This window comes from Cucumis melo, chromosome 5 (genome assembly GCF_025177605.1).
Source record: "Cucumis melo cultivar AY chromosome 5, USDA_Cmelo_AY_1.0, whole genome shotgun sequence".
Classification (NCBI taxonomy): Eukaryota; Viridiplantae; Streptophyta; class Magnoliopsida; order Cucurbitales; family Cucurbitaceae; genus Cucumis; species Cucumis melo.
The window spans coordinates 2,650,524-2,661,882 of record NC_066861.1 but is presented as its reverse complement, the minus strand read 5'-3'; the positions used below and the strand labels follow the sequence as shown (position 1 = coordinate 2,661,882).

General features: G+C 29.6%; 2 long non-coding RNA genes across 3 annotated transcripts; one reads left to right on the top strand and one right to left on the bottom strand.

The window, feature by feature from the left end:
• Nucleotides 1–7,452: 7,452 nt before the first annotated feature.
• Nucleotides 7,453–9,890, bottom strand: LOC103491339 (uncharacterized). 2 transcript variants are annotated; one of them, XR_007821123.1, is made up of 3 exons: nt 9,703–9,890; nt 9,273–9,446; nt 7,453–8,011 (listed from the first exon to the last, which is right to left on the bottom strand). It is a non-coding gene; the product is annotated as an uncharacterized LOC103491339 (long non-coding RNA). The 2 variants fall into 2 exon arrangements; XR_007821124.1 differs by lacking the exon at nt 9,703–9,890 and adding an exon at nt 9,545–9,578.
• An 84-nt stretch (nt 9,891–9,974) lies between these two features.
• On the top strand, nt 9,975–10,443 carry LOC127149487 (uncharacterized). Its single transcript, XR_007821125.1, has 2 exons — nt 9,975–10,084; nt 10,127–10,443. It is a non-coding gene; the product is annotated as an uncharacterized LOC127149487 (long non-coding RNA).
• Nucleotides 10,444–11,359: the final 916 nt, after the last annotated feature.

The window sequence follows — 11,359 nt, the reverse complement described above, 5'->3', positions numbered from 1 at the left end:
AATTTCCAGGTTTGGTTGGCAATGCCAGATAATGGGTTCCATAAGAAGGAAAGTGGTGTGTGCCTGAGACGGAGACGGACGGAGTTCACGTGACCACGGGGTCCATCCCCTTGGCTTCGGCCTCATTATTCCTATACTTACCATAAAATGTACGTCCGAAAAAGTTAAAAGCCTTCACCGTCCATAAATAATCACAAGAACTAACAACAAAACTTCGCCGCATTTTACTCCACCCACTTCCTAATTAAATTAAACAACTCAATCTTAAAATAATAAATACTACTCAAGAAAAAAAAAAAGAAAAAAACACTTTATCTATTAATACTAATTCTAAATTTTCTAGCTCCAACCTGCATTTCATATTGTAAGTATATCTTTTGTTACTCGGATTTTCTTACTACCTTCATTAATGGAAATATATCATTTTAGAGTTAATATATTAGCATGTCAAATTAGAAAGATAAGTAATATCTTTATGTATTACAAAGTACAGTCAATCTCATGAAAAAAACTGCATAGTATGTGAACATTACATTAATATTATACAATAATTGATCTCGTGAAAAAAATTCTAACCCTACCATTTTCATTTTACTTTCATTCATTGATTGTTACAAATGTAAAATTTTAGAATGATGTGGGATCTACAAAATAAATTAATAGATCGTTTGATGATGGTCAAATTATGAATTGAAGTCGTATATAATATGTATACTATAACATTAGAAATTTCTGAATGATGTACGTACGATTTTTTTTTTTGTTAATATAGAAATAAAATTAGAAAAGATGAAAGGGCTGTAATTGGTGTAGGTTAAAATGGATAATTAAGTATAATTATATATCAATATTGTCTCTGTGGTATTATGGTGTTGCATACTGTAAATTAGAAGCTTGTAATTTTAATGAAGGTCTATATATTATGATGAAAAATAATTAAAAGGAATGCTTAAAATGAAATAATTATATTTTGATGCATGGGAGAGATAAACATAATGTTAGATATTGTAAAGGGGGAGAAGCTCTGGTGCATAAGTTATAATAGAGGATTGATATTTAATTTAATATTTAACTTTTATGTACATTGACTCTAAAAAATATCAAAATCAAACCCAGGTAAAAATCACACAAATGGAAATCGATTTATAATATTGTAGAGGTTTGAACGATATATAGCATTTTTGAACCACCTATCGTAGTAACATCTTAAATTTGAATTTAGGGAGGTTGATAGCGAAACTTGTGATATTGATATTCAAAGGCAATGGGGGGATAGGTAATGAATGGGGTGAAGAGTCAAAGTGATTGGGTAAAACAATGACTTGGAGTTGAGCAGGTGGAAACCACTTTTTACTTTCTTCAAACTTACACTACACAAATACACATGATGTATAGAGGGTTTTCCCAAACTTATGTTGCTTGCACACAAAGGAAGAATATTGGATTTTTCTTTTTCTTCTTAATTTAAGAATATTGGGAATTTCAAAAGCTCCTCTATCTACTAAAAAGTCCTCCCAATGCTTAGTTTATGGATTCCATTCAACATATTTACTAACAATATAGTAATCTAATCAATACTGTTGTATTTTGCCTACAAGAATCGATGTATATATATTATATACCTTTTTAAATTAATAGTTAAGTATATTAATAAATCGATATTTCAACTGTATCGTAGAAAAGTTTACGAAATATAAAAGAATAAGCAACAAAATGTCACTAGTGTAAATATAATATAAATAATATACATTTTAATTTGTTTTAAAATTATATAATACTTATTTACTAATTTAAATTTATTTTTAAAAATAAAAAGTATAGGTCTAATGTTTGTATATATATATATAATAATCATAAAGTTAGGTGATTCAAATTTATTAGATCCATAGTTTTTTTTTTAAAAAGTACTTATCAATATCAATATTTTAAACGTTGCTTCGTCTAGTTTCATTTACACATAGATTTCACAAAATTAGACTAACTTGAGTTTTGACAAACATCTAAAAAGACTAAAAAGTAAAGGAATAACTTTTTGCTATATATATGCTAGAGAGGGAGGGAGTATATAATTCCTTGAAGTAAAAAGAGGGAAAAGGTAAAAGAGATTAAAGAATGGTGTACAAAACTCAGAATATATATATATATATATATATATATAAGAGATAAAAAAGAGTAATTATGATATAATCACGAAAGAAATACTTATTATTTTATCAAATATGTCAATTTTCTCTTCAGAAGATTAAAAATTCTATTACACCCAAAATTTTTATATCGAATGGATCAAATATATCATCATTCTGATATGCAAAATCTGCTTCCACATTTGTTTTTTTTTTCTTATGAAACTTTAATTTTCTTTTATGATCATCGTTTTGTATGGTTCTTTTTGAAATTTCAAATGATTATAACAACACCAACCACGAAAAGTAATTATTTCTTTCGTTATTGCAATCACAACCTCGATCACAATTGTCAAATTTACAACATTTACTTCAAGGAATGAGATTGTTCTAATTGGTCAAAATTTATATTTTTTCATCTACCATTATTAAAATTTACAACATTCACTTCAGGAAATATTGTTGCTTTAATTTTTTTTCTTCAATCAATAACTTGTTAATTATTTCATTAAGTCAGGAGAAGAAATTAGATAAGTGCATAAAACTTTTCAAAACATTTCTCTCGATATTGCTACTACAAGTGCATATCTGAAATGTAGAAAAATATCTTCTCTAACATATTAATCGGAGAACCTCAAGTACATTAATTTATAATGAGCATCAACAAGAATAATTGTTTTCTGATGATCATATTTTTACGACATCACGATATGTATTTCGACATCAAACATATATTCATAACAAATATTTAGTTTAATATCATATACTAACAATTGTAATTTTATAATATTGTAATTATATATTATTGTTTAGAATCCAAAACCAGGTAGAGTTAGAAATAGAGAAGGAAAAGGGTAGGGATGTGGAAATTATAATATATATATATATATATCCATCAACCAACCTCAACGACCAAATTAAGTTTGATATAGTTGGGACCAAAGATGAGATTAGTAAAAATGATAGATAACAAAGAATAGTAAAGGGTTATGTGAAGTCACTTTCCATACAGCTCTTCCATCCTTTACCATATTTATTTCTGTTTATGCATATTTGCTTATGCATATGATTTGTAATTTCCATCCCCTCCAACCCCTCTCCACGACTCTGCCGCTATGCATTTATTATTAGTGCACAATCCCATCAAAAACAACGAGAAGGATACAAAATTTTGATTCTAAATTAAATGGTTGTAAGTTAGCCTAATTAGTTAATAATAAATTATTATTATTTTATTTATCGACATTGTGTTTTATGTTAAAATATATATATATATATATATAATTATTGTTATGTAATATTATATGATTTATAGGAAAAATTGACAATTTTTCCTTCCTATGATTTGGGATAACTTAAAATTTAAGTCTTATAATTTATAATTAAACTTTAGCCGCTTTGGTTTTATAAAAGCTTCATAGTAAAGAGAAAGGAACTATTTAAGAGGACTTAACAAACCAAAACGATTACCGTTGCGAATGTTATTGGAGAATCAGTGAAACTCGAAATATTTTTTAGTGTGTTTATTATATATTGTCAGGTGCCGTCTATATAAAATTTATGAATCCACCATTGATGAAAAAAGTAAAACCATCTTCTTTTCATGACTTCAAAACTACCGTTACAAGATTTTGTTTATGGAGTAGAATCGCAATACAGAAGAAAAAACAAAGAATAGAACTACAATATAATATTTTGCTTGCAAATTTAAAAACCTCAAAGCCACATTTGTAATATTCCTAATGTGTTTTGCTGCCTATTATAATTTCCATAACTCTTTTCTCTTTTGGGCTATTTTTCGTGTGATTCTCTCTATAATATTCTAGGGCTTGCTTGGTTTGCAACCTAATTTATATTTCTTTTGTATGTTTTCAAATTCAATTTAGAAATAGGTGGTTCAACGGTAGTATCAACACTATGAGTTATTGCAATCGCCTATTGACTTACTAGACAAAAATTCATAATCATGCATAGACACATTATTATCTAGCATCTCTTTACAGTAAGATTTTATGTTCTAAAACTTGTAGATAGTAAATGTAATTCATTGACCGTTATTATTGTAATTTCAGTAAGTGTTATTTATTATTTTATTAGTTTTGTCTTAATAACCCTTAAATCAAATAAACTGACATATCTTAATTAGCCATCTTAACTAATTGACTCATGAGTCTTGAACATTAATGTTTAATTAGATATTTAGTTATTTTGATTATAGAAGTGTTCTATGAATTAAAAGAAAAAAGTTATCTCCTTCTCTAAGTTCAATCAATTGCTAAAAAAGTATAGTTTCCCCAAAACCAAACCTCATTTCTCAAAGCTTTTTTACAGTACGTAGAATTTCAACCGAAGAAATCAATTTCACAATCTTCAATGTGTGTGAGTTTCTTTCCTTCCCTGCTTTAAATTAAAATTAATTTCAAAGCATGCTTAATCTTTGATTAATACAATAGGTTCTCTATATTTAATTTGGCATGTATGGGTGTTTGCACGAGGATATTCTAGGGACATATTTCGTGGAGTTCATGAACTTGTGTTGATGTTTTATTTATTTTGATTTGATGTGATGTAATTCGATCTTTGGTGCTTAATCCTCTGATTTTTGTTGAATGTGTATGCTTGATGTATGAAAGCAAAATGCATGATATTCTCGAAGTCGTAGTCTTGTGTCATTCTAAATGGTTTATGATCCTTTGGCTAACAATCTCACCAATTTGTTTGTCTTCTAGGCGATTTCATATCTCCTGGTATCTTTTTGTTCATCGCCTAGTTGGTGGACGAGACAAATAGATTTCTTTGATAGCTTCTTCATTTTGCTTCTCTTTCTTTTTACTAAAATCCTGCGTTAAGTAAGATAAGAAAAACCGTGAAAAATAATTGACATTTTACCTTTTGCATCTCTGTAGGTCGCATAATTCTTATTTCCACATGATTATTCCATTTTTATCGCAATATTACTTCATTATTCTTGATAAAAAACTATAATAATTTGTATTTTCTACAATTTATCGATACTTCACAAAATAGGATGACCAATCCCACGTTAATGTTTTAGCATGCAACTCCAAATGTATGAATTGCAAATTTAAGAAGCTCTTTGGTTAAACTTGTAACATTAATCTCTTTTAAAACAACATAATAGCAATACTTAGATACTCTCCCAATAAATATTTAAATTACATCAAAATTATTAAATGAAATCTATTTAATAATACGATGTTTAGTGAGTTCATATCATCTTTACTCTTCTTTAGTACTAAATTATTTAAATAACAATATGGTTAATTTTTACTTATTTTTGTATTTGATACAATTGAAACAAAGCTTTTATTTTTTTTTGATTGAGAGAGAGTTTTCGGGTTTGGTTCTTCGTTTTGGTGCAATTTTGAATTTTCGTATTCAATTAATGTTAGTTTAAAGTATTATATAACAATGAAAAAACAATAAAATGTAAATTAGTATCGTTAATTATTGTGATAAGACAACAATCGTATAATTAACCAGTAGTATAATTGATAATCAGAAAACAATCTATAACAAATACCAGTCAAACAACCACAAGATAACAAATAAAAACACAATAATAATTAGATAACGAGCAATATCATAAGCTAATTAGAAGATAATCAAATAATATAAAAAAAGTAACTATGAAACAAAAAAGTAATCAGAAAGTAATCAAAAGACTATATTAGAAGACTAACTAAAATAAAAAATTAAGTGGAAGATAATCATATATAACAATCAAATAGCAATTAGATAGCAATAAAATTTTATGCGTAAGTCCATGAATCAATCATGGTATTGTAGACTATTAAGGTTGTAAGAAAAAATAGCGAGAGAGAGAGAGAGAGGAGTGACAAAATCTAAACTTTGTGCGGTGAAATCCTAATAGTCTTTCGGTAATTTTACAAATTAAAATCTTAGTTTTAAAAAGCGAAACAAATTTCATTCTAAACCCAAAATTTTAGTCTATTCATTTATAAAATCCCAAATGTAAAGCTCCAACTTTAATTACCAATATAAAAGTAAGAACGATTGCAAATATATAAATTAGATTCAAAGTATTGACATATATAGTAATACTTTAAGAAATGAGCCGTTTGCAAAAATAGCAAAAAAATTTATGATAATAGAGTTTATGTCACTATATTTTTCTAAATTACAGAAGTAAGAAATTTAAAAATAGGTAGCCGTTTGATATATCTAATTACTAGTCATATTTGCAATATGCAAAAAAAAAAAAAAAGTCTCTACAGATTGCTTTTTTCTAAATTTTTTTTGTCATCCGATGTAATTTCTCTTAAGAAAATTGCAAATATAGTAAAGTTGATTTGAGACGGTTACATAAACCATATTACAAATATTGATTTATTATTGATAGACCATAAAAGGCTATCAATATAAAAATACATATTACCGATGGATTATATTATATTTATAATTTTTAAAAAATATGCTATATTCTTGATTATCATCCCTATAATTACTACTCATGTCGTAATTACCGATAAAACAATGTATATCGAGATAAAACAAAATCCAATGTGTTTAGTTAATTCATGCCTACAGTTAAACGCACTCCTAACAAGTAATCTCATCCTTGAATCTAATTAGAAAATAATTAACAAACCTAAACTTTATATACATCACACAAGAAATAACTTAAGTAACAACACACCTTTCCAAAATAATGAACAAATTCAAACTTACAGAAAAGGAAAAACGAAAATGACAAGCCATTAACCATTCTGAAACAAAAATATTGCCACAAATCTTCAAGTGTCAATAAAAAGGGATAGGGAATGAAGAGAACAACTCCAATACATAATATTCTGCTCTCCAACACTGACAAAAGTAAATCAACTTTTAACGCATGCATGTCCCAAAATTCCTCTCTTAAAAGATGCACAATTCTTCATGAACATCATATATCAGAGTAAAAAACTGTCTGTATTGAAAAAGCTTGCACTATCACACATTGAAAACAAATAAAGAATGAAAGAGAAGACTCACATTTCAAGGTTGTTGTGAGAAAGTAATTTATGCACAATCTTTTTACTTTATACTATGGCTGTAACAAACAGAAGAATATACCATTTCTTTTGTTCTTTCCTTATATTGGAACTGTGAGTTGTCAAAAAAGAATATATACACACAAGTCTTTAGTGTGATTTGAACCTGAGAAAGAATAAAGAAGATCAAAGAGTTGTGGTGATGGAAAAGGGGAGATGCCGAGATGATATCAATCAATCATCAATGTTTTAGGACAGAAAATGAATGCAAGGTAGAAAGAAACTCAGAAAGGGAGTGTAGTTGTGATACACACTTTGCAACTTGTTTCTCTCAGAGAGCTTTTTATTCAGAAGATTGAATGCAAAGAGGTTTTATATGTACAGTTGTAAAAGACTTGAACAAAGAAAAGGTATTTATTATATAATCCCCTTCCAAACTATATCTTAATTTTGTATTAGTTTAGCCACCCTTTTGTTTAATTTTAAGATATATTCTCTAATAAATGTCTTCCCCTTTCCTGATTTGTTGCTGAATAATTTGTTCTATCGCCTCCCAACTCCTCCTCTACTATCCCGTACGTTAGAGTTTTGTCCCTATTATTTTCAAAACGACAATTTAGGAATAGAACCCCCATTGATGAAGCCAAGATTATTCTTCCCGGTTAATCCGATCTTTATGGCTTGACTCCAAGATGTGTAGTTCGTCGTCTCGGTGAGAAAATTCAATACAAGAACGATGCTTGTATTATCAGGATGGTGTAGAAAGTATGAATTGGAATATTGTTCAACAGCTGAAGAATTCGCCGTTTGATTAGCCGAAGAAGAGGAAGAGTTGGTGTTTTGGATCATTGGTCTTCGGTAGGATTTCAGGACCTGCCATGGAAGCAAGTTCGAAGGGTTATAACTCTTAAGAGGAAGAGAGATTTTAATCTGATACCATATTAAGATTGTCAAGAGTAACTTTAACTTGCTCAAATTTGATTGACGAGAAATTTGGGCTGCTATAAATAGCCAACGAGAACACACCTATATTACATGTGTGGATAAAACCACACTAATAACAGAAAGAATTAATAGCAAATAAACTACAGCATGACTACATCTGATAAGAACAAAAATGTAAACAAGAAAGAAATATTGGCATGGAGAGAATCAAGTGTACTTCAATCAAGTTGGATTTACCATTTACAAATATTTATAGGTAAATACAAAACTAACCATTCATACACACTAACCTTAAAATTCTTTTCCATTTATCCCATTGATCCATTGTTAGGCCACTACCATCTACTTAGGAGGCACTGTTCTAAATTAGTCCACTGATATAAATTAGAATTTAAAACTAATTTAATTACTTGCAAACTTCGCTCATACCAAGTGCATTCCTAAATTCTTCAATCTTAGATTAATTACCAAGAGCGTTGATAAATATATCATCAACGTGCTCCCTTGAAATGTATCTTCTTCACTTGGATGTTTCACATCATGACTTTCTCTCGAACAAAGCATTAAAGTTTGAAAAACTTGTGATAGAAAATTTAGAGAAATGGTTAAGTTGAAGCTATAACTTTGTGTGTATATATATGCATGCATGGCTAATTATTGGAGCTATGCTGCTTAATAATATCGTGTTAATCAACACGAAGTTGGGATAGTCCAAGGTCCCATGATCTCTAAACACTCCATCAGATCTCATTGTCTAGCTTATAACGGATCAACAGAGATCAAGATATGGAAAGAATAAACTAAAGCGTTCAAATAAAATTAAGGAAAAAATAAATATATTGTATTTGATGCAAGAAAGATCAGGTGGAAGAGGACGACACTGACATGAAGAAGTTTTTGGAGAAGGTGCTTAATTTGTTTCTTTCAAACATAAATTCATTCTTAAATCACTAAATTACATCCATTCATATTTTCTCTAATTTTAGTTTCTTGGTTTTTCTTCTAATGAAAATTGAAGCAAAGCAATAACTTGGTTGTGATGGGGATTCAATTTTCTCAAATCTGTTGAAACCTACGACACAAAGTTAAAAACTATTTGGACAATCAGCAGCGTCCTATATGCTGTCATTGTGGCATTAAAGGACATACAGTAGGATCGATCGATGTTATAAGAAGCAGGGTTATCCACCTGGATATATATAAGCCGAGATCTTCAGATATTCGAAATGCATCCAATAATGGTTCTAAATCTGCTGCAAACAATGCTAGAACTAATGCTATTTCTTCCCAAATCATTCACCAGATATTTTCTTCAGTTATCAATATGCACAATTGATGAACATGCTCAGTTCCCATCTTCAGGCTGCAAAAATCAAAAGCAATATATATATATATATATATATATATATATATATATATTTTACTATAGCCACACCCATCACTCACGCTACAAGTATTTACTTGGCTTCCTCTACTGAATCACAACATGATTGTTGGATCGCATTTGTCGAAATCGTTTTGCTTTCAAAAATTTGGATTCTGCAAATAACATGTTGGTTAATTACTCTGCCAAATGGTTTTTGCATTTCTGTCGATTTTATTGGAGATTTTGTCATCACCATTTCCTTGTTACTTCGTGATGTGTTATTCGTCCACAGTTCTCCTTTATTTAACCTCGTCTCTGTGAGCTGTTTACTTCAACATGGTGATATTTTTGTCGATTTTTTTTGCTAATCAATAATGCATCATACAGGATAGTTCCCAATTGAAGACGATTGGCAAGACTAATTGATTCCAAGTTTCATCAATTTTCGTACCTGTTGCAGCTGCTTGTTCTATTTCTGCCGATGTTTGTCATCATCCTAATGTTTAGGCCACCGTTAGGTATGCGAAAATTAATCTAACTTTTAGGTCACTGTTAGGTGAGAAAAATTAACCTAACTTTTAGGCCACTGTTAGGTGTGCAAAAATTAACCTAACTAACGTTTAGGCCATCTTTAGGTGTGCAAAAATTAACCTAACTAACGTTTAGGCCATCTTTAGGTGTGCGCCAAAATTAACTAAGCTAATGTTTAGGCCATTGTTAGGTGTGCGCCAAAATTAACCAAGATAACGTTTAGGCCACTGTTAGGTGTGCACGAAAATTAACCAAGCTAACGTTTAGGCCACTGTTAGGTGTGCATGAAAATTAACCAAGCTAACGTTTAGACCACTGTTAGGTGTGCACGAAAATTAACCAAGCTAACATTTAGACCACCGTTAGGTGTGCATGAAAATTAGCCTAACGTTTATGCCACTATTATGTGTGCGAAAATTAACCTAATGTTAGGTGTGCGAAAATTTACAAGTTTGTCACTTTATTTGACTCGTTTGTTTTATTTCCATTATATTGGACTCGTTGGCTTCCCTAGATCATTATTTCCTTCCAAACACAAGGAAAAGGGAGTTGATGAAAAGTATGACTATCTTGAAAGTTTTAACCTAGCATTTTTACCAAACATCCCAACTTAGTTCTTGTTCGTCTCAAAGCAAAGAAGAAGACTTGAAATCAAGCATCCTAAAGAAATTCATTCATCATTAGAGTAAGTACCAAACTTAAGTTTTAACAGTCTTCTTCTTCTTAAAAGAATAAACATTTGACAGTCTTTTATACTTATGCTTGCAATCATTTAAACATTCCAAGGAGAAAACATGCAATAATTATGCATAATAAGTGGATGCCCTTTGAGGTGACAACAAAAAGGGAAGTATAACTATCATTTTCTACAGAAGTATAACTATCATTTTCTACAGATTAAAGATTCAATATGACTTAGATGAGACGAAAAGAGATTTTTATTTTCTTAAAATGGGCTCAAAATCATGAGTGCTCTTTTTCCTACTTAAGATCAGATTATGCAAACTAATTAAAAAAAGAAAAAAAGTGTATCATCAGCCATCATGACAAGAATTAAGCAACGATAGAGAACATTCATGTAGAATTTTATTTTTTACAACTATTCATTGCATTCAAGCATTCAATCACAATGAAATCACAAACCTCAACTCAGATCTCTATCCAAATATGCATAAAAACAAGACTCAATCTAGTAAGGATGCAAACAAGCTAAACCCAATCACCCCCAAGTTTCATGCTTCGTCCTCAAAGCATAAGATTTAACATATATATAAGCATGAAAACAAATAAAGGGAACATAAACTTGCCTATTGACATGTGGGTTTTGGTTGAGCTTGACATCTAAGAGCTTTATTTCCCTTTTCTTCAGCCTGACATCT